The following is a 24,305-nucleotide window of genomic DNA, read 5'->3' as shown; positions in this document are numbered from 1 at the left end:
TCTTAGAGCTTATAAAATACACCACTGGTAGTCTTATGAATACGCACTTCAGAATTTATTTAAGAGTGCCTGGGTGGCTCTGTTGGTTAAGCGTCTGACTCTTGCTTTTGGCTCAGGTCATGATCTCACAGTTCGTGAGATGGAGCCCCATGTTGGGCTCTGTGCTATCAGCACAGAGCCTGCTTGGGATTCTTTCTCTCCCTCTCTCTCTTTACCCCTCCCCTGCTTTCTCTCTTTCTCTGTCTCAAAATAAATAAACTTTAAAGAAAAAGAATTTACTTAAATTTTCTTTATTGAATTTAATTTAGAAGCGTAATATCAATAGATGCTCTTGGTTATCTGTCCTCTCCATGCCACATAGTCTGCTGAGCTGGTCTGTGCTCTACCTCACATATTCACCAAAAACCTGCAATACGGCTGTAGCGTCATTTTACAGAGGAGGAGCTGAAGATCCAAGAAGTATATAAAGATAGAAACTTGCACAACCAGGCTTGGAATTCAGGTCTTTTTGCTTCTAAAATTCCTCTTCACCACAGTTTCTTCATTTTTTTCCTTATGTATGTATGTATGTATGTATGTAAGTAAGTAAGTTATCTCTACATGAAATGTGGGGCTCAAACTCATGACACATGCCCATGACAAACTCATGATCAAAAGTCACATGCTCTTCTGACTGAGCCGGCCAAGTGCCCCCACCACAGTTGCTTAATAAACCTTTTCAGGTTCCTATTCTAGGTTTATGGTAATTCTTTACTGTGTGTGTGTGTGTGTGTGTGTGTGTGTGTGTGTGTGTGGTGTGTATAACTAAATTAATGCATACCTCTTGTTTTACAGATACGAGAACTGAGGCTACGTGAGGTTTTCTCAATATAACACAACTACATCTCAACAAAGCTGGGCCTAACTTCTGAATTTACAGAGGCCCCATACAATGTTCTCTTACAGTTATTCCAACTATAGACATCAAGCAACTGAAGACCAGAAAATTGGGAGTTTGAGTTGGGGACCAAGCCTTTCATGGAATGGCCAAAGAGAGAGATGGGAGATGTAAAATTCTCAGAGAAAAGCAGAAAAACCAAGACAAACTGAGAATGAGGTATGGGCATAAATGTATCTGATGGTTTAGACTCTGTAATAATGATGCAAAAAGTAGAGGAGCAACTCAGTCTGGAAATAGGAGGACAAAAAAGAATGTTCATCCTTGGCAGACAAGAAGGACCATTGTGTTTATCTGTGTATTTTCAAGACTTGCCATAAGTATCATCTCTCCCTTGAAACCGATAAAAACTTCCATTCCCACAGATGGAGATGAACATTCCTGCATTTTGGTCTTTTCTCAGTCTTGTATCTTCTGTAACCACAGTGCAGCTGGTATTGCTATGTCCTTGCACATTTAATTTCCGGTCTCCCTCTGTTTGTCTGTAAGCTCACAGGACAAGGACTATGTCCTACTCATCTTTGCACTGTCCCTAGTGCAAGGGTTGACACTTAGACCTAGAAGGAAGCAGAACAGCCAGAATAGAGAGAGAGAAAGATGTGCATAGGGGAGAGAGACCATGTGCATTTAAAAGGAAGGAAACAGTAGCTTCAGATCAGTTTCATTCTCCAGTGAGGCTCATCTGTATCACAATTCCTGTCTTGGGAGTCTTGGAAGTTCTTCTCTAATCTTATTATTCTTTTCTTTATTAACACCCTACTATGACCAACTGTTGTTCCTTTTTTTTTTCTTTTTTAGTGACCTTGATTGGATCTCTCTGTTATTTGAGACCAAAGGGCCTTAGCTAGAATAAAGAGCCTTTGACAGGTGACCACTTACTCTGAAAATGTTCTTAATTATTGGTCTCTGAACACTCCATAAGGCAGGACCCTTCACTTAGGAACCTGATAGACATTTGAAAATTTTTGAAAGCTGGTAGTGATATTACCCTTTAAAGAGGCATTTATTATTATATTTATCTGGAATTAGTAATATGTTATCTCACTTGCATTATATAGTCCCTTGGTGGTAGCTAGCCTTGTGAGAGAAGCTGGCAGAACAGTGCCTACTTGACCTGGTATGATTTTGATTATTTTGTTAATTAAAATACTTCAGTTTTTAGGGTCTATAAAAGCAGGATGAGATACTGTACTTAAAGGTTAAAAAATTCCGGTTCTGGACACTAAGTTCTTGCTTTGCTAGAATGAACCACTCACTTAGAGTGTAGAAGTTCTGCTTGCGTAGACAGGATGATCCCAAAGTCTGGTCTGGAGGCATGACCTTTTACTACAAAGGATTGATATGAACTGGGGTCTGGAATTAGACTACAATATTTTTAGTCAAAGGGGAATTTTTCTGGGACCTTGCAGAAATCATGTCCTGCTTCAAAAGTATTATAATTGCAGATATGTTTTAGAGTGTTTGGAATAAATAATTGATAAAACACTTCTAAATCCCAAGAAACGATAAATGCACAGTATGTATCAGTAGGAAGCCTACCATATAACTGAAGCAGCTAGAAATAACATGGAAAGATGGGGCGAGAAAGAAGACAGAAAGAGAAGGAAGAAGACCTGGAGAGAGATAAACAAATAAGAGAAGCCAAGATAAATGGGCAGATAGATCCTCTATTTCATGAAGAGATTCCTGTCCCAATACCAGGTCACATGTAACTTAATTGTACTTGATATAACTTAGTTGTACTTCATTTTGATGAGCCCATTATCTTATTAAGATAAGAGTATTTTAGTTGAACTCGGTTTAACTGGATTTCTCATCTTTGCACCTCCCCCATGCCTTGATACATGCTTTCATTTTCTCAGTGTTTGAAGAGAACCTACTGTTTGTACAAAAGTAGCATATTCTTTGTAAAAGTGTGAAGATAAACCAGGAATTGAATTCTACCCTCTACGACTTGATACAACCAAGAGAATACTAAGGAGTGTATTTATACCTTTATGTTTTTGTTGTTGTTGTTGCTGTTGTTGTTGTTGTTGCTGTTGTTGGTTAAAGAAGCATTTATAGAAAGCCCATGTTCTCTGAGGATTTATAGAAGAGCAATGAGAAGACATAATTCCCAACCTGGAAAACTTTGAGTCCAATTCACAGTCTAGTAAACTTTGGAGGGTTCTGCTTTGGGCTAGAAATATCTCTGCCTTTGAATAAATGTATTTAGGTTGTAGATTGCCTGGAGTTGGTAATTTCCACTCCTGGTGTCAGTATTCCATGTGGTCCCTTCTTATTATTATATTGTTAGATTTCTTCTTCATTACACTTACAAAATAATTCATTATAATAATTCTTTTTTCGTTGTTGCTGGTGTTTTTTTAGGTAGGCTCCAAGTCCAATGTGGGGCTTGAACTCACAACCCTGAGATTTAGAGTCACATGTTCTTCCAACTGAGCCAACCAGTTGCCCCCCAACCTGAATTCGTTTTTTAAAAGATTTTCTTTTAAAGTTTATTTATTTATTTTGAGAGAGAGAGAGAGAGAGAGAGAGAGTGCACATGCAAGTGAGGGAGGGCAGAGAGAGAGGGAGAGAGAGAATTCCAAGGAGGCTCTGTGTTGTCAGCACAGAGCCCAATGTGAGGCTTGATCTCATGAACCAGGGGATCTTGACCTGAGCCAAAATCAGGAGTAGGCTGCTTAACGGACTGAGCCCCCAGCCCTCCACCCCTGATCTATTTTTAAAGGTTTTTCCCAACCTGAATTCTTAACCCTGAGGTTCTGTTTTGTTTGTGTACAAACCAGATTTACTTGCCACTTTCATTAGCTTGGGCTGCTATAACAAAAACACCATAGACTGGGTGGCTTAAACAGTAGACATTTATTTCTCATTGTCCTAAAGGCTGGGAAGTCAAAAATCAAGATGCTAGTAAGTTTTGTTCCTGGTGAGAGTCCTCTTACTTGTGTGTAGACAGTCACCTTCTTACTTATCCTCACACTATGTAGAGAGAGATCTGATCTCTTCACCCCCTATACAGACACCAGGAGCACCACTACCGTGACTTCCTCCAAACCTGATTACTTCCCAAAAAGCCCAGCTCCAAATACCATCACCCTTGGAATTAAGGCTTCAACACATAAATTTTGGGGGGACATAAGCATTCAGTCCATAGCACTTACACAGAGTCACCTTTAAAAATGGTGTTGGTTTAAGATGAACCAAATGCCTGATTTCTAGGTAAAATTCTAGCTAAAATATGAGATGCAAACATGTTCTTTTGCCCAACTGAGATAAATATACTTGAATCCTCTTTCAGAAATCTAGTCAAATGGAGAGTTCTAACCCTGGCCAAATGTTTTAAAACATTCAAAACACTCCATTGACCTGTATCTTTGTACATTGTTAGCAGCTGAGAACATAACGTCGTAGAAGTTTACAAAATGTTTTGAAATAGTTCTAGAGACCTGGTTATGCTTAAAGAGTTCAGTTAAATATTCAGTCTTACCATATTTATTGACTTCCTACTATGCATTTTGTAGGCATGTGCTAGATTGGTGATGACTCAGCCCTTAAGGAGATTTTAATCCAGAAGATTAAGAAGACAAAGGGACAATATGTCAAAGGTCTCAGAGATAATTCCATAGAAGCTGGACTCTGGAAGGGAACCAAAGCATCTGGTCCAGCCCTTCACTGTACAGAAAATGAAGGTGAGGTTCAGAAAAACACACTCATTACGGACTCATCAGGAATAGAACTCAGGGCTTGTGACAATCATATGAGTATTGCTTAATTGTCAGAGAGAGGGTACACCACAGATCCTAAATTCACATATTGATTTGTTTTGGAGACTCATTTAAGTCCTTGGCTTTCTTATTTAAAAAAAATTTTTTTTAATGTTTATTTTTGAGAGGGAGAGTGTGCATGAGCAGGAGAGGGGGCAGACAGAGGATCCAGAGAAGGCTCTGAGCTGACAGCAGAGAACCCAGTTCAGGGCTCACACTCAATGAACTGCAAGATCATGACCTGAGCTGAAGTTAGCCACTTAACTGACTGAGCCACCCAGGTGCCCCATTGACTTTCTTATTTTTTATAGGAGTCAGAGTCTCATTGAAAAGAGTATCTGTGAGCATCCAATTTCAAAACTGCACATGACAATGCTGTGAAAATTTTACAGTACCAATTTGTAATTCATTCTTAGTGTTCCCAGTACTATTTGACTTTTAACTCTTGGAAGGAAGTCATAAAAGCTTGTAACCTCACAACATGGAAGAAAATGGTTGGTGTTAAGTACCAAGCTGTTAGATTAATTAACTAGTATTTACTGGGGACAGGGAAGTGCAAAGGGTATGGTTTCAGGAAGAAGGTATTGAGTCAATTGTTCTGAAAAAAAGTTGACCATATATAGCCAGTGTATCCACCTGACTTATAAATGACTGAAAATAGCACTGCCTATGAAAGCACATACCTATGAAGGTATAGTACCAAGCAGAGTTCCAATAAGGTTTTCAAGAAAAATTATGTAACAAATGACAGATAAATGAGCAGAATTATACGAAGTTTAATAAGGAGTTCTTGCATTTTGTGCCTTTGGATTTTAGACCTATTCAAATTGAACTTCCACTGTTGAAAGAAAGCCCGGTCTCCTCAAAGATGCTGTGGGACCTCGGTAATCCTTTCTCTATTTGCATGTAACTTCTGTGGCCCACTTTACAGGCCATGAGCTCTTGCACAAAGCTGTGCCTGCTTCTGCAGCAGCTCCAGGGAAAACTCAAGGAATGCACAAACTTGGCATCATCACTGGTTCTTCCATAGGATTTCAAATCCTGTTGTGTTCTTTCCTCTTAAAATTTCTGACATGAGCCTCAGAGTGACAATCTAGAGAGAGTTAAATCACTTAACTCTCTCCTTTTGATAAAAAATAAAAAGAGATTCCAAATATCCAGAACGTTAATATCTGTTTAAAAGGTGTGGGTTTATAATAAATAAGCCCTAACATCCAACAGGTGGCACCCAGGGTGCAACACACGATCTGCCAATTACTTGAAAGAACACTCTGAAAGAACATCTTTAGAAAAGATGGAGAGGCTAAAAACAATAAATAAATAACTAAAAAGTTCTCGACCAGGGATAGTGCTGGATATTTTTCCACTTGTCCTTCCAGATTCACTCTGGTGTGGCTTGCTCCAGGAGGCTGAGCTGTGTGCGCTGCTTTGCCTGGGCATCCATCCTGCGGTCTGGGTTCGCTTGGCTTCTGCCAAGTGAAAGAAAGCAGCAGAAGGAAGGAAGGAAGGAGAAGTGAGGTCTTAGAATGGACTTCCTGGGTCCACTTTGTTTGTTTGTTTTAATTTAATTTAATTTTTTCAATGTTTATTCTTGAGAGAGACAGAGAGTGTCCCTGCCAGGGAGGGACAGAGACAGAGGGAGACACAGAATCGGAAGCAGGCTCCAGGCTCCGAGCTGTCAGCACAGAGCCTGATGCGGGGCTTGTACTCACGAACTGTGAGACCATGACCTGAGCTGAAGTTAGACAAGGCCTTTACCAACTGAGCCATCCAGGCGCCCCTTTGGGTCTGCTTTCTAAACATACACTGCATGCTGCTAAATCCTCCACCAAAGGCCACTGTTTCCATCAGGCAGCCTTCCCCATGCAATCCCTTAACTAGAAGTTAGGGAGTGACTCCTTCCCTTAACCTCTAGAGGCAGGGATAGTAACAGCTCCCCTTGTTGCAGCCACCAGGGTGCTGCACTATCTTTTTGGTGTCCCTTTTCATGACAGATACAGAACAACTTAAGCAAAAACATAGAGCTCAGGTATGAGGTTAGGAACTTCTGTCTGCTTTGGTACCTAGAGGAGTACCTGGCCAACAGTAAGCACTCAATACATACTTGTTGAAAAAATTGTTATACATATATAAGTTTTAATGAAACTTATCATTGGTAATCACAATGCTTGTGATTTGCCAATGTATATATTAAAAATACATTCCTACATGCATACATAAAAGCTTCAAACACATCCATGTTTTTATATGTAGTTAATTGTGCATATATACAAATATATGAATGAAAAGATGTTAATGAATGAGAGTGACAGTGGTGGTGTCCTAATGGAAATTACTGTAGAAAGATGTTCACTACTTAAGATATAATTCAACCTTGTTAACAGGAGATAGCTCATACCTTCCCTTTCAATTCCCCCTGAGTAAACGTGCTCACTTGTGGGGCCCTATGAAAGAAATATTTATCTAGCCCCAACTGGTCATCTGCTCCCCTCTGGAAGCTGAGTGTAATGGTGACTATACTAGATTCCACCTGTCCCCATGTAGAAATGTGATGGCATAGGGGTGGGGTAGAAGAGTACTGAGTTTTATGGGAGTCCATGAAAGGATTACCTAATCCTTGACTTAAGACTGCCTAAGGCCAGAGCTGAGAGATAAGGTGTTGGCCAAGTAATGGAAGAGGCTGAGAAGAGAAGGGGGCTCCAGGCACAGGGGACAAGAGCTTGCACAAAAGTGTGGAGAGCAAAAGCCTGGCTCACTCAGGCAACTGAAAGAAGTTCATTATGGTTGGAAAACAGTTTGAAAATGAGAATATTGAGAAATGAGGGTGGAAGAGTAAGAAGTCAGACCATGCAAGGTTTTATATAGATTTAAGAGACTTGAGATTTCAAGCCAGTTAAATGCTCATTGAGAGAGAACAAAGGGTAATTATTCTTCCCCTCTTCTCCAAAACATAAGCACACATACACACTTTATATCTCCTAATTGGGAGGAAGTTAAGGATTCCAGATGTCACTGTAAAGCAATGGTTGTCTAATTGATATTAACCCATATTTGTTGAAATGCTTAAATAACTATGATTAAGCAGCTAGCAGTTATTGTGTGCTTACTAGATTACAGGCACTGTTCTCAGAACTTTTTAGGTATGATTTTCTTTAACACTCACAATAACCTGATAGATAACTCTATCAGAGAGCTACTATTTTTATCTGAAGTTTACCAATAAAGAAGAGGTACAGGAAAGTTAAATGCCTTACTCAAAATCATACAGATAGTAAGTGGTAAAGATTTTGAAAAAATGGGGGGAGTAGTGGTTTTTCCTCATCTCCAGTAGAAGGTAGGTTAAGAAAAATACTTGGGAACTGCACTGATATTGAATATAAATAATTGGGACTAGGGTGATAAGCTTGCTTTAAGAAGCAACAGATTGGTCCCATACCTTATATCATAGCACAGAGAACAAATTTAGTGAATAATACATTAAGTGTTGAAACTGATGTAAGCACAAACACAGCAATAGATTGCTTTTCCTTTTTTTTTTTTTTTTAATATGGAACGCTTCACGAATTTTCATGTCATCCTTGTGCAGGGGCATGCTAATCTCCGTATCGTTCCAATTTTAGTATTAGTATATGTGCTGCCGAAGTGAGCACTTAAATTGCTTTTCTAAGGGGGAAATTTGAACAGAACTTTTTTGAAAGTCAGGGGAGCCATGGTAACTAAGAATTGAAATTTGAATCCAACGGGTCATGAACCAGTATGTCAAGGCAATGCCTGGTGCCTCCATTTTCCTAACTTGAAAATAGTGACATTTTATATTACTATGTTGGAACATTGAAGAATTATACATTATACAGCCATTTGAAATTAGTCTATGCTGTAATTATAAATGAGAAAAGACAAAACATTATTTGAATCAAATAACTTCAAAGTCTTTAGTGTTATTAGAAGCTTACCATTAATCTTTAAGAAAAATAAGTCTTTGGTTGTTTGACACCAGCAGATGGCACCCTAACAAAATAATTTGTGTGCCATAGGTGAACTTGTACAGCCCTCTGTACATTCAAATGCAAGGCGAGCTCACTGTATTTGGATATGTAGGGTAGAAAAGAGAAAAACCAAAGACAAGACTTGCTCTTTTTGAGTCAGACAATTTTTACTTGGTGAGGAAAAAGCAGCAAGAACATTTTCCTTATTAGTCTTTATTTTGTGAATACCTAGCTAGCTTGAATCATTATTATAAGAAAGTGCTCTATAAATCTCCATAAACCTCCAGCTATAAAAGGTAACATGATTACATTGAAGGGAATAAAATGGACTGATCCATACCTCTTCCCAGCTTAAAAAAAAAAAAAAAAAAAAGAAGGGAATTTGGTGAAACAAATACTCTTTTTGATTGTTTCAACTGACAGAGAAGACACTGGAGTTAGTTTTTTTTGTTTTGTTTTGTCTTTTAGAGTTTAATTGAGAAGAACTTAAACGTGAAGTCTGCATCAAAGATACTTGCCACAATGACCATTTCAATTTCAGACCTATTCAAGTTGAATTATTCCAATTAGGCGATTGGTGTTTGAATGTCCCCCCTTGCTATTTATGTGTTAACTATTATTTTTTTAAGTTTATTTATTTCGTTTGAGAGAGAGATGGAGGGAGAGATCTCATGGGAGCAGGAGAGGGACACAGAGAGAGGGAGAGAGAGAATTCCAAGCAGGCTCTGTGCGGTTAGCACAGAGCCCTTCATGGGACTTGATCCCATGAACCATGAAATCATAACCTGAGCTGATACCAAGAATCGGTTACTCAATCGACTGAGCCACACAGGAGCCCTATGTTAACTGTTATTTTTAAAGTAAATACAGGGTATTTTGTTAAGATGATGATATGTGCATCTATAAGGGATGAGTATGTTCCCATTTTAGAAGATGTCAGGGTTACCACTTTTTCTTTCTTCATCCTTTTGCTTAGTTCCAGGTATTTGATTTACAGAAACAGCCAGATCTGCAGTTTGCCCATCATTTTCTGGTCTCTGAAAAGGGTAACAACCCAAGTTTTTGGCCTGTTCTTCAAGCCCTCTCACCTGCCTCTGTCTCCTAACAAATAATTCTTATCTTCTCCAAATATATGAGTTTATAATTACTCTGAAAGGAACTATAATCAAAGAGTCAAACTTGAGTATAAAAACTACCCAGGATCCAAGACCAGCCCTCTCTCTAAGATGGAAACTTTAGGTGTAAAAAGCAGTAACAGGAGGTACCAGGAACTACATTCAGCACCAATCTACTTCCTTTGTACACTTACTGCTGGGTCTTACTCAAGAAAAAGACTGAAATCAAATATATAATTCCATCCTCTTGAAGACCTTGAGTGAAAAGAGGGAAAGGCTAAGCAGCATGACTATTTTTAGGGATAGGGTGTCTGGGAAGAAATCAAGGTGATTTGCTTGCTGAGAAACAGAATGGTTCCTGGAGGCACACCCTTTTACCTAAAAAAAGCAGCTGACTTCCAGCCAAAGCCTTGGAAACAAGTGAGGCTGGTGCTTGAAAGATGAACCACACCTGACAAAGCTGGAGCTTGGTGGATTCACAGCCTGCCCTGAGAAGACCATCCAGTTGCAAGGAACAGTGGTTAATAATTATTGAGCACAAACTAGCACTTGAGGACTCTGGCAAGCATTTATAGAAATTAATTAAATGCTTACACCAACCATATCATCGTGTTGCTATTGTACAGTATATACATTTTAAAGCTGAGAAACTTGAAGCATTCATAGCTTTATCAAAATTTACCCTGGGTGGTCTGGGTCCACTTTTAACCACTAATCCACATCACCTCTCTAGTAATTCTCTATGAACTTTTTGTGAACATTTCACCACTGTCTAAATAAAGATGGAAGAAAAAAAAAAAAACAACCAACAACTGTGGTTTCATACAGCCAAAAGAGAAGGGTTTTTGTTTGTTTTACTTAAGTTTGTAGCAGTGGAACTTTCTGGGTTGATAACAAAGCTCAACACTGCCATGTTATTTCACCATCTGGAGATGTGCCTCAGCTTGTCCTTCCCTCAGAGTGCCTGGTCAGCACAGAAGATCTATCAGTGTCTGCAGAAGGGGAAAGTTCCCACTCTTCAAGAGTTGTGTCAGGGAAAGAGTGATTCAGAAGATACTGGGAGGCACATAGAGAAATGCAAAACCAGGTAGAATTGAGTAGAGGAAACTAGTGCTTTAAACAAACGCAGAAAAAAATCCTGGAATCCATCTAGGAGTCGCTGTGAAGCCGTGGTCAGCAAAGGAGCACATTGTGATGGTTCAAGTCAGTGAAGAGGGCTGGCCTCAAGTTTTCTCTCTCCACCCAGAGAGACCTTTTTCTGGGTATCAGGGTGGTACAATCAGTTTGGAGTCTTCCACCCACCTGACGACTATTCTCGCATTCTAAGGTTGAGAACCGTGTCTGGAGACAGCTTAGCCAAATATCCAGTCACTGGCGTCACCTGGGAGTCTGTTTCTTCTACCAGGTAACACTTAATGCTGTCAGTTCTGCCAGCTAACTCCTCCATCAAGAGTAATCTAGGCTTTTATTTTCTTCTTGGGATTCCAAAATGGGGATGGTTCCCGGGTCTTCTCCTTAGCGGTTCTCTTTTCACAACTCACTTCCCATCAGCCCAATTTGTTTTCCCACTTTATCCTAAAGAACTCCAAGGAGGGAAGCTAATAAAACCTGTTTAAGGCAGAAGTTGGGCAACTGCAGTCATTAGCTTCTCTGAAGTTTTTCCCCCCTTCTGTGTATTATCACCACCAAGGCTAGGCTGATGTTTAGCAAAGAGCACCTGTCAAAACAAAAGAAGAGTTTCACACCTCACAATTTTAAGCCCCAGGTAAGAAACTCAGCCTGTTGGATCCGCAAAGAGGAAGACGAGAAACCTGAAACTCTAAGGCTTGGAGAAGAGTTAAATGAGTTTCCTCTGGGTACCAACAGGCTTTTGTTTAACACGATTAAATCCTCTTTGTTTCATTACAGACATCAATTCGAAAACAAACAGTGTGATCAAGATAAAGGCCTGGAGCAGCATTCTGTTTCTCTTTCTCTTCTTTTTCTCAGAGAGCTATCACCACCTCTCAGTGGACAGGCTTAAAGGAACTTAACTGGCTCACAGAAAATTGATGAGCTGAGCTGAGCAGGTGTACAGGAAAGCTTTGCGCTGCAGGGTTAGGCAATGGAAAAAGTGTGAAGCACTTATGTCCATGACCAGATCGAGTGATAAGAGGACCGGCTTCCTTTGCTATCTAATTAATTGTCTTTCTTTTCAAAACACGGTCTTTGATTTCAAGAAGCACCTGAAGAAGGTAAGACCTAGTCCTAGTGCGACAACAACCGAAAACTCCTATGGGGGTAGGGGTGGGGGGCTGGGAGTGTAGCATGCAGACAGGAAAGATGGAGAGAGGGAGGAGATGTTACAGAGTCAGTAACCAAAACAACAAAATATCCAGTCAAGAGATAGCAGTGAACTGAATTCTATCAAGGATGTGACAAAATTGAAACTGGTGTGCATTTCCAAGGCAATCCTTTCTATATTATTAAATTGCTTACTTTATTGTTGTCAGACAACACTAACTCCTTTTTTTTTTTCCTAAACAAAACATGGACATTGTCAGTGTAACAGCTACACTGAGCTGACAGAAGCCAGGGTCATCCATATACACATTTTAATTACCTCTTTTCAGTCAGGAACATCGTTAGAAGTTTATTATTACCAGCCACTATCTTGTGATCTTAATTGGCTTCCTTCACAGACGACACCATGAAGCCAACATAAGAGCCCTGGCAGCCTCCCAAAGATAGTGACCAGATCGGTGACACTTTATACTGATACTGTCTTCAGCTGAATAACAACCATCAGTTTAAGTTTTAATGCTAGACATGAGGTGGAAGCTTCTTTTAACACCTGTATGCAGAGATGTTCCTGATTTCATGGTGTTGAAAAACACACGGAGAAGTAGCGACTTTTCACACACCTTTGTTAGGGTTACAGAGAAATGATCTATACTTAAGAGAGGGATATGCCAAACAGCCAGTTATTCCCAGTGGCTCTCTTGGATTCTGGTAAAGTGGAAAATAATAGTTTGCTTACCAAATGGAAAAATCCACATCCTTTGACGCAAAGATTAAGTCTGCAGCGTGGGCCACAGTTACCTGGCTGCTCGCTACTCAGAAAGTATGGAAACACCCTTACGTTATAGTTTGCTTTAATAACATTGGGCCTGAATCAATAATAGTTATTAACTTAGTTTCCAAAGCTTTTGCAATCATGTTGATGCCAAATTTTGAGGCAGAGGGAAAAAGAGGATGATTCTGAAATAAACACATTATCGTGTCTTGTGGTGGATGAGAAAAAGGAAAGTCTTTATGTAAATACACTTTGTATCTTTCTCTTTATAAAAGGAAAACAAATAAGTTCGGAAATGTTAAACGCTGGGATTCACTTTTGAAGACCAGGCTGATGATCTCTGGGAACAACATTACTTGGATACCTATTTATTATAGTAATTATACTATTGATCCCTGGCCCTTTGGGCCATTCTTCGGGCATTTGTAGAAAATGAGCTAAGTCACAAATATTCTAACTTTGGGTAATTATCAAAGTTTCGTAAAATGTTCAGTTCCACCAGAGAGAAAAAAAGTAATTTAAAAACGCTACATATATCGGTGGATTATTTATTCAGAATAATAATGGTTAGAAAGTTTGTTTATATCTTCATGGGTAAGATTTAAAAAGTATTGGTATTATCAATATATTCCTGACTTATTCTTTTAAAAGAGATGCTTCTCATTCATCGTGATCTGCCGATTTAAGAAATCCATCTCCAACAATATCGAAGAAAAAAGCTACGAAATGGGTAGATTCTCATTCATCGTGATCTGCAGGTTTAAGAAATCCATCTCTAACAATATTGCAGAAAAAAGCTACGAAATGGGTAGACTCTTAGGAGTAAAATTTTCCACTCAGTGAACTGAACTAGTGTAGGCATTAAAGTCTTTGGAAAGAATCATCAGTCCACTTAGTTATCTCCCCAGAGGTTTGGTTATCAGAGGATTAATACATCTACATTCTTCCTGGCAATTACTCTACAATGACCCGGAATACACAGGCTGCTTTTGCATGGCTTGATATTTCACTTTTTAATAGCACTCAGCCATCTAATCATAGGTAAATATTATGAAATTAAAGAATCTATATATAAATGACAGAACCAGCTTCATTTTATGGAATTCCTGGAATATGAGGTCGTGTCATGATTATCCATATGTAAGTATAATTTCTATGCCATATGTATAGGTTTAAATTTTAAAATGTGTCTCAAGACTTGACATTGATATATCCCTTCTACAAATACAGCTGACTTCTCAGTGAGAAGGATCTCGAAATAAAGAAAAAAAAAGGATGAAAAATTCAAATCACCATAATTAGTACGAGACAGCTAAATGTGGTTTAAACAACACAGTGAAATGAGGACCAAATAAAATAATTTTTCTCTTCCTTCACTACCAAGCACAACCTCTTGGCGGCTCCACTTCTGTTCTTCAAATGGTCATCTTTTGCCTCCAGAAAAGGTCTCCTTCTCATTCTTATTTTTTTGTTTACCTGGTAGATTCCCTCTTTTAGGAAGACATGAAAATTAGCTTTACATTTCAACTGCTCTACTGTATTGAAACAGGATGATGAAAATACAGCTGTTGAAAACATACTGTGAGCAGGCAAGGAAATATTTTTAAGAAGAGTTATCAAAATCAGAGTGCCAATCACTTTTAGAAGCAGGGTAAAAATTACTTGCACTTCAATATTTATATTTATATTTATTATAAGAAAAAAGTTTTTTTTATGGAGAGAAGGTGCAGAAAAGGGCACAGTATTAGCTAAATATTGTACCTTAGAACATCAGTCATTTCCTTCTCAATAGTACTGAAAGGGTCTAATTTATAAGTTTTTCCATCTCCCTGTTATGCTGGTTTGTAAGTTCTGACACTGCTACTGGTATGTTAATGAGAAGCTAGCGTTCCATTAAGAGAAAACCATATGCTCTACTGCCTACTGTGAAAGAGAAAGCATGTAATGTGGCTGTTGCCTTAGTAACACATTAATTCATTTTGTCAGTGTTGGCACAGATCATTTCATTTATAAGAAAACAAGTATAATAGTTTACCACATCTATAATATTTACAGTGTTTCTGTTACAAAACAGTGACAAAATGAGTTTAAAAAATAGCGTTGGTATAATATCATTAAAATATGGAATTTGTGGTAAAATTTTCCCTGTAAAAATGAAAAAAAATAAAGATTGGTGTAAAATTCCTCTTCACAATCCTACTTAAAACATTTTAACACCAAACTGTTTGCTTTTTAGCATATTTGTATTATACTAATAACGTGCGTCTGCTGCAAAAAAATTTAGTCCATGGAAGACACAAGTGCATTAACAGTTTTTAATGAATGCTAAACAAAATATTTCATACAACAGTTTTGTTAAATTACAACCATTATAAACCTAATCGTATGCTAGTGTGTTACTCATAACAAGACTAAACATTTATCTAGTTTTATCTGTTCTTCCAGATGTTTATTAGTATTCTAGCACTCCTAAAATATTTAAATTAAACCACTCCATTTTCTCATGTGAATGCATTTTGGGTTTTATTCACAGAAAATCTAGTCACATGTATATCTAAATAAATATAGTACACTGTATATGCTTTATGCACAAGTGATACTTAATGTGAATTGAGATAATCCGAAAGCATGATAAAGGAGAGAAGTGATTAGGGGAAAGACAAGTTCCTGTTTATTAAAGTCTGCACCTGCAGCAGGATATCAGTTCTACCCATCCTTAGGGTATTCCACACCTGTAAACACACATTCTTAACAACAAACATTTTGCATCTGTGATGTTCACCTACCTTCTTTAACCAATAAAAAGGGACGCGTGTACAGGATAGCGAGCAACTATCATTTACCAGTTTATGTAGCGATTCAAGCTTTATGTCATTTCAAAGGAAGCGTTGATACATTTACATGAGTTACACAAATGAGTGCAAAGCACTGCAGAGCCGGCCATCCAAGTAATGAATGGCCAATTATACTTTCAACATTAAGAAATACCTTGCTGAAGTATTGGCGTTCAATGGGTTCATCCAAGCTTCGTGAACCAAATGTGGGTGTTTTTGTTTTTTCTCTCCTCACTGTATTCACTGCAGTGCTCCCAACTTGGATGGGATTCTTTCCAATTAGAACCCAAGACCCAAGAGTACTTTTAAGAGTCTTCTTTACAGACCTGCAATGCGATTACTCTGGGAAACACTTAAGAAAATAAAATTTATGATTAGCTTTGATGAAAATGACTTTAGTTTTAACTTCATAATATCTCTGCTTTGATAGGGGTAAAATACTTTGAATGGCTACATCACCAGAAGAGAAAATATAACCAAACATCAATGTGATTTTATATGATAGGGAATTAAATGTCTCTGAAATGTAATCATATCACATTGACTCACCCAATAAAAGTAACTTAATGAAGTATTTTCTCTAATTCATATGTTTTTACTTATTAGTTTGTGGTGCTTGAAAAAATAAGCTGTAAACTTTTCAAGATCCTTCTTTCAACTCGACCTATTTCTGTCAATAAAACTGGTTTGTCAGCAGTTAAATGGCACCATATTTATGCTTTAAGTGCACTAAATTATGGGTAGCTTTATAATAAGACTCACTGATTAGACGTACTATAATAATATGATACATATTACTAGGACTTTGCTTAAATAAAAAAAATTATCTCGTGGTATATAACACCTCAAATTTTAAATCTTTTTGATTTTAACAGTTTATTGTTATTCATCCCCCTATTAACTAATGCATTAATTTATTTAAGGATAGAAAACAAAACTGGAAACTGGAAAATATACACATGTAAATTTATATAGACAGATAGATAGATAGATAGATATTTATGCATATATTTTATGCTATTTAATGTATTTTTATTTTCTTTTGATAAATAAAGCCCCATATTTTATATCTAATATTACCCTAGTGAAACCTCTTATTATTTTCTCATGATGGTTTCCAAAATCCGCATTTATTCTCAAGAGCAAAGAAAACTATTGTTGTACCTACATGACAACAAATAAAAGATAAAATAAAAATTCCCCCCCAAAATGATTTATTATGTTTAGATATATTATACCCTGTAATCAGATTAACTGTCTTTTACTCACTGATGCCATCAGTTGTGTTTCTTTTATTTCCATACAGGAATATGAGGAATCGAGAATGACAATCATGAAGGCCAACTACATTCGAGGTCAGCTTTATGTATATATTTCTTAACATATTTGAGTCTAAGGAGTTCAACTCTGATAATATTAAATTATTATGGTGCTTCATAACTGCTTACCCACAGCATTATAAAAATATTCTTTATAAATGATACCTATTATAGTCACTATTTTGAAATGTATATGAAATATAATCAATACATATGAAGTAAAAATCGATATTTTTGAACTGTTTAAGTACTTATTTAAGAACTATAAAGGGGCATATAGTAAATATGTAAAAAAACCAACATTAAAATATTTTTAAAATGGCACATGTCGAATAATAAATACTTTGTAAATACCTGTTGAATAAATGAATGGACATATAATATATAAGTATACTTGCATTCATACCAACGTTCTAGTCACATACTCACTAAGTTTATGGTATTCAAATCTTACTGGTGGAGCATTTTGATTATAAGAGTGATAAAAGTAAGGATTTAAAATTTAGCAGTAACTCATCAGGCTTGGCTTTTGGAGTTGCTTTTTTATGAGGTAATGTTTCAGTCCAATTGAATTCACTGTACGTTTTCTAAGTGGTGGAAAGGAGGGACAGAATTAAATGATCTCTCAAATCATTTACCACATATTAAAATAGTTGTAAAATAAGAATGCACATTTTAATAGTTATCAAAAGGTATTTCAAACTTACATATAATTTGTTACTGTCATTATTCATTTGACACAAAATATGTAATATGATACAAATAATAAACTTCAAATAGTTGAATACAGAAAAAAATTTGGCCTAATGCATTAGGGGGATAGAGGCAGAAATATGTCAGTATAAGGATAATGACATGATTTGGGCCATGTTCTTTTCTGGGAAAATTCGGATTTCTGTTCTCAGTTTTTCTTCTTTATTATCTACTACATATAGAATATTTCTTAAGTAAGTGAGGAAGATGTAAAATACATGCTCTAATGTTTTAGAAGGTATATGTAATATTATTTTATATTTTTCCAGTAACTAATACACAAACAATTGGTGATCACTAGCTTATTTCGAACTATTCCCATGATTAGGGTACCCTAAAAAATCTAGTCCTGGGAAATTGTTTTCTAGGCTTAAGTCATATAATACACGAGCACATAGTACAGCACATGTGACCCATGCTTATATGATATAATTAGTGCATAAAAAACCTTTATTTAGAAATATTACAGTACTGGGTAGCAGTTCTTTCATATATTTCAAACTGACCTAAAAAGAATGTGTTAGAGGTAGAAATTTTCCTAAGTTGATGCTAATATTATTCAAACATACACCACATGTTTTCTTGAGTTTTGTCTTCTTTTTTAATTTTTCATCAAATTGGTAAGAAGCCCAGCTTCCTAGCAGTGCAGTATGAAGCCATAATCATATCTGAAGACTGGACTTTTTACTTATGGGATTCTCTGTTCTAGCCAATACAACTGGGTTTTCTGTTGTTCGTTTTGCTTTTTACTCTTAAATACAGGGAAAAAAAAACTTTGCCTCAAAAAGAAAGACTTCTACAGGGGGGAAAACATACTAAAGAAAAGTACACATTATCAAATTTGAATTTTTTTTTCAAATTTGGATTTTTCCATAGATAATAAAATTTAGGCACGTATAAAAAACACTTTATAAAAACCTATATCCCTATAAATTATGCTCTATTTTGATAAAATCAAAGAATGTTTCATAAACAGTACACACGGAACACTCAGATCAGAACTAGACATTTCCATCTTTAATAACAAATGCTATTTGAAGAATTTTTACCATAGTAATAATTTCTCATTTGTTTGTTAATAAGGGCAATATACATTTTTTTTTCCTGAATTCCACTTTATGTAACATTCATGGTGAGAAACTTTTCAAAGAATATAATGATACTACTCAAAGCAATAAATAATGATTTCAGATTTGGCATACAAGGAATGCTAACCCCATGGCCTGACTAAAGATTTCCACGTAATCCCTTGCAAGGTGGGTTCTTTGATTTGTGCAAGATTAATGTTTGTAAAATGACCAATTTTTGTTCCTCATGTCCTGTTTGTCTGATCTCCTGTTAGATCTCCTGTTTTCCTGCTCAGTTCACTCATGCTCCCAGAGGGTGGCAATTTTGTCCTCTTCATCTGTGTATTCTTCATACCACTATTGCTCACTAAGTGTCTGATGCCTAGAACACAAATCCTATGATAGGTGAGTTTGTCCTTACTTGTAAAGATGATATCGTACCTTGTGTTAAAATATTTATTAAACTTACAGAGATAACTAACTTCATAAGGTAAACTCAGGCAAAATATTATTCCCTTGGTTTTCACACACTAGAGGTGTAAGTAATTTTAGCCATAATTGCTTTAGTGAACTGTCAGCTTATGTAAATTTGTTTCGGATGTTTGAAATGTTTATTTTTGTTTTGAGAGAGACAGGGAGTAAGTTCAGGGGAGGGGCAGAAAGAGAGAATCCCAAGCAGTCTCCACGCTGTCAGCACATAGCCCAATGTGGGGCTTGAACTCATGAACCATGAGATCACGACCCGAGCCGAAATCAAGAGTCAGGCATTTAACTGACTGAGCCACCCAGGTGCCCCTGTAAATTTTTTTTAAGTAGGCTCTACACTCATTGTGGGGCTTTAACTCACAACTCCAAGATCAAGAGTTGCATACTCAATTACTGGGCTAGTCAGGCACCCCCAGCCTGCGTAAAAGTTACATAATAGCCAATTGACTGTATAGTTTAGTTTTGAAGAAATACAGAAAGTCATAATGTCTCATTATAGAATAGGCAGGTAATCAGTACTCATACCAAATAATTTTCATAAAGTTAACTCTGACATTTAAGAAGTCTTTTATACATATTTTATTCTCAACGTTCCTCAATGTATTGTAGAATATCTCCTTACATAGGAAAGTTTCCATTCAGTTGAGCATCCAACTTACTGAGTTCCATATGTAATTCCAAAAACATTAAATGATTTAGTCAAGATTATAGTTTAAGTTCTACTCAGTATTCAAAGCTTTCTGCCTGTTTAGATTATTTCTAGATATAACTAATTAAAAAAAATTAGAATCATAAACTTGCAATGTTAAGTACAAGATGGTTGGGGTGAGGAAGTAAATTAATCTATATGGAAAATATAAAACAAACATTTTCCATGGCTTTTAAGACAAACAAGGCCATGTTTATTTTATTTTTCTGTTATTAAAGCCACAATAAATTATTTTACTGAATATAATATTATATATATACAAGTCAATTGTTACTTAATAACAGAGTAATTGAGGTTATTTAAGTTTGCTGAATTTATTTTCTAAGTTTATCCCTAAAACAGATGCAGAACTCAGTATTACCAAAAGAAATTCTAGAATTTTGGGCTTTGTCAAGGTACTTTGTCAAATCTATACCACCTTGGTTTTGTAAGCCACAGGTCTTTTGGAAAATTCTATCTCACAAATAATTGCAAGTTAAAATTTGGAAAGTAGGTTTCTGGAACTTTATACTTTTCTACATATATAATATCAGAATGAAGAAGGAATGGGAAAAAGGTGAGAGAGAGAGGAAGAGAAGTAGAAAGAGGGAGAATTGGAGAGGAGACAGTGGAGAAGGGGTGGCCAAGGAGGAAGCACTGAAATTTTTCTGAATGAACAGAAGTTGAAATAGGTAAAGACTGGAAATTTAGAAGGTGTGTGTGTACATGTGAGAAGGGGATTGACTGAAGGAAAGTTTGATTATATGTTTAAAATTGGAGAGATGGAGGGGCACCTGGGTGGCTCATTCGGTTAAGCGTCCGACTTTGGTCAGGTCATGATCTCACCATCCATGAGTTCGAGCGCCGCATCCAGCTCTGTGCTGACAGTTCAGAGCCTGGAACCTGCTTTGGATTCTGTGTCTCCTTCTCTCTCTGCCCCTTCCCCACTCACACTCTGTCTTTCTCTCTCAAAAAATAAACATCAAAAAAATTTAAAAAAAAATAAATAAAATTGGAGAGAGGATGGGGGCAAGGGGGTAAGGAGAATGCATCAGGGGCCAGGTTCTCTTCATAGGAGGAAGGAGCCAGCATGAGAGAGAGAAGGCATGAGGCACAGAAGAGCCAACAGGTGGCACCAGTGGATTGAGGCAGTTTAGTTGTTTGGCAAGTATGATTGGTCAGTGTGGAATTAGGTAGAGAAAGAAGAGACTGAGAATATTGCATAGGACACCAATCTGTCTTGAAGAAAGAGTAAACACAGTAGAGAGTAAAACCGGCAATTATATGTATTCAGCAAATAATTATTGAGCACCAGTTGTGTGCCATGTACTGTTACATGGCCCTGGAATTACAGTAGTGAGAAAAGAGACATAGTCTTTTGGAGTTTAAAGTCTAATGAGGCCAATAGGCAGTACTAATGAATGCACCATCAAATAATCATTTAAGTATAAACTGTAGTAATTTGTTTGGAGGAAATGAACAAAGACAGAAGTGTGTTGGTTTATTTTTATTTATCTATTTTTTCAAGAAGCCTCCATGCCCAATGTGGAGGCTACACTGACTAGCCAGCCAGGTGCTCTAGGAGTGTATTGATTTATAACAAATATGTTTTACTTGTCCTGGGGGTAGCAAAATTTCTCTGTGGAAGTGATGTTTAAGTTGGGATCAGAAGATGAGGAGACATGAGTTAGGCAAAAGGTGGTAGAAGAAAAGTATATGCAGAAGAAACCTAAAACAGGAAAGCATTTAATGTATTTGTGGGACTAGACAAAGGCCAATGTGTTCCAGAATTTGCCGAGAAGAATGATTAGACACAAGATTGGAAAAGTAGACAAGGAAGGTCAGGCAGGGGCTTTAGGCAAAATTAGGATTGGGCTATGACTCATTTATCCTCTGAGTCATAGAAAATGGTCAAAAGTTCCAAACTAATGTGTTATTTCATCATATTTGTGCTATCAAAAGATTACCCTGATTGTGTGATTTGGAAACAGAATTCAGTCTGTGTTTGGGTGAGGGGGGTCCAGGATGGTAATGGGGAAACAGAATGGATTCAGGAATAATGATTTGGGGGCTATTGTAGTAACCCAGATGAAAGATGATGGGATCTTCAAGTAAAGAGGTATGGTAAAGGTGGAGAGGAGTGGGAAGAGTCAACATGTATTTAGGAAGTAAAATTTTCAAGTATGCCCGTACATTGTGTATGGGAAGTGAGGAAAATGAGGATGTCAAAGGCTGCTCTTGGGATGGAGGACCTTTTCAAATGTAACTGACAGTTATTTCCTCACATTGTCCTGCACTTTGGTTTGAAATCATACATGATTGTGAAATTAAAGTATATGATTATTTGCAAGGGATCCCCAAATAGAAAATCACATTGCATTGGTAGCTGTGCAAAATATGTTGTCTATATCCAAAACAGTGCAGAATTCCATGTTCTATTGTTTCAAAGGTTTCTGTCCTGGAAGTAAGAAAGATAGCATCCTTGTTCCCTCCTTTCTCCTCTGATATTCCTTTGTCCAGAATGCCTCTGAATTCCATCATAGATCACTGACTTAAATCCTCTACCTGCCTTTTACCCTCCCCGCCCCCCCCAATTGGTGATGGTAAGACTTTGTAAGTTTAGGATTGTATCAGCTTTAGGAAAAAAATATGGATTTCGGCTACTTACCAGGTTTTACCATCAAGAGAACTTAATTTAAACAAATTATTTGAGTTAACAATGAGAGCATAGACAAGATTCACATCATTAAATTTTCTATCATTCTCATCTGCTATGAACATTAAGTATGCCATTTACAGTTTACCCTAGAACAGCATGTAGGATGGGGTGCCAGCCCCCTGAGCAGTAGAAAATCTGTGTATAACTTTTGATTACTAATAGTCTACTGTTGACCAGAAGTCTTTCTGATAAAGTAAACAATTGATTAACACATATTTTATATGTTATATGTATTATAGACTCTTCTTACAATAAAGTAAGCAAGAGAAAAGAAAACATTATTGAGAAAATCATATGGAAGAGACAATACATTTATAGTACTCTACGATATTTACTAAAAAAATCTGCATGTAAGTGGACCCTTGCAGTTCAAACTGTGTTGTTCAAGAGTCAATTGCATAACTATATTAGTTTTAAATTTGAAGGATAAGGAATTGGCAGTTATTAATATGTGGCCATCTTAGCCACAAAATAAAGTTAAATTATGTTTTCTTTTGAGTTAGAAACACAAATTTAAGTCTTTTCTCCCCTAATAATAATGGCTATAATTTTTAAGCCTTTATTAAGGGCAAGGAAATGTATAGATACACGATCTCTTGTCAATCTCACTAAAATCCTATGAGGTGGGTTATTAATATTCCCATTTTTCAGAAGAAGTAACTGATGGATATTTAAAAAAAATCAAGTAACTTGTTCAAACACAAGTCTGGTTCATTTCAAAGTTCTATGTATATTAAGAAAATTTCATGATTATATCTTTATTGAAAGCTGTAGGCTGAATCTTGGAAAGAAAACACTTTTCAATATTATTTTTGTGTTTTAAAACCAGAATAAAGTTTGGTATTCTTAGCCTAAAACAAAGTTTTAGAAATAAACATGTGACTTGCTCTTTGAAAAGATTTGCCAACATCTGACTTTTAAATACAGGTATATATAAAGCCAATGGCTGTCCAAGTATATCTAAGGGCCACATGTTGGCCTACAGGTCATTAGTGATGCACTTACTTTTATCTCTGGCTATGTCATATAACTGCCTAAGAAATTAATTGTTTCCTTTTCAAATGTGAATAGTGACATTTACTTCCAGGAACTCCAACATGACCAACGAATATAACTGAGGTAATTGGTTAATATCATCAATAATTTACGAAAGAATAGTTCAAACTAATCAATGTATTTATTATCTTTTAGCTATCACATTGAGAAAGGTGCTGTGAACCTAGAATTTCTTGAAAAAGGCTCTCTTCACAACATGTAGAATTTTGTCGCCATGCACATCCAAGTGAAATAAGGTAAAGGTAAAATTAGAATCTTTCCTAGGTCTTTCCAATAATTATCCTACACAGGGGTATAGTATTGTCATGAGATTCTCTGCCTAAATTTCAAAACATCACATAGCTTATTAAAAAAGAGATGTTAATTTTATCAGATAAAATATGAAACATGATTTTTTTTAAGGAATCTGTTACAGTTTGGACATAGTAAATTATTTTGGAGAAACAAAGCAAAACAAATGGGGGAAAAGGCAGTTGCATTTTTGGAGACTGTCACAAGAGGGCATTTATGGATTAACTCAGTA

General features: G+C 36.7%; 1 long non-coding RNA gene and 1 other non-coding gene across 2 annotated transcripts; one reads left to right on the top strand and one right to left on the bottom strand.

The window, feature by feature from the left end:
* The first annotated feature begins 837 nt into the window (after positions 1-837).
* Positions 838-24,018, top strand: LOC113601539 (uncharacterized). Its single transcript, XR_008299329.1, has 4 exons — positions 838-1,096; positions 17,001-17,049; positions 19,109-19,238; positions 23,918-24,018. It is a non-coding gene; the product is annotated as an uncharacterized LOC113601539 (long non-coding RNA).
* On the bottom strand, positions 8,246-8,354 carry LOC113601598 (U6 spliceosomal RNA). The gene has a single exon (XR_003422894.1). It is a non-coding gene; the product is annotated as a U6 spliceosomal RNA (small nuclear RNA).
* Positions 24,019-24,305: the final 287 nt, after the last annotated feature.

The sequence above is a fragment of the Acinonyx jubatus genome, chromosome B3 (genome assembly GCF_027475565.1).
Source record: "Acinonyx jubatus isolate Ajub_Pintada_27869175 chromosome B3, VMU_Ajub_asm_v1.0, whole genome shotgun sequence".
NCBI lineage: Eukaryota > Metazoa > Chordata > Mammalia > Carnivora > Felidae > Acinonyx > Acinonyx jubatus.
This window is presented reverse-complemented; position numbering and strand designations above follow the sequence as displayed.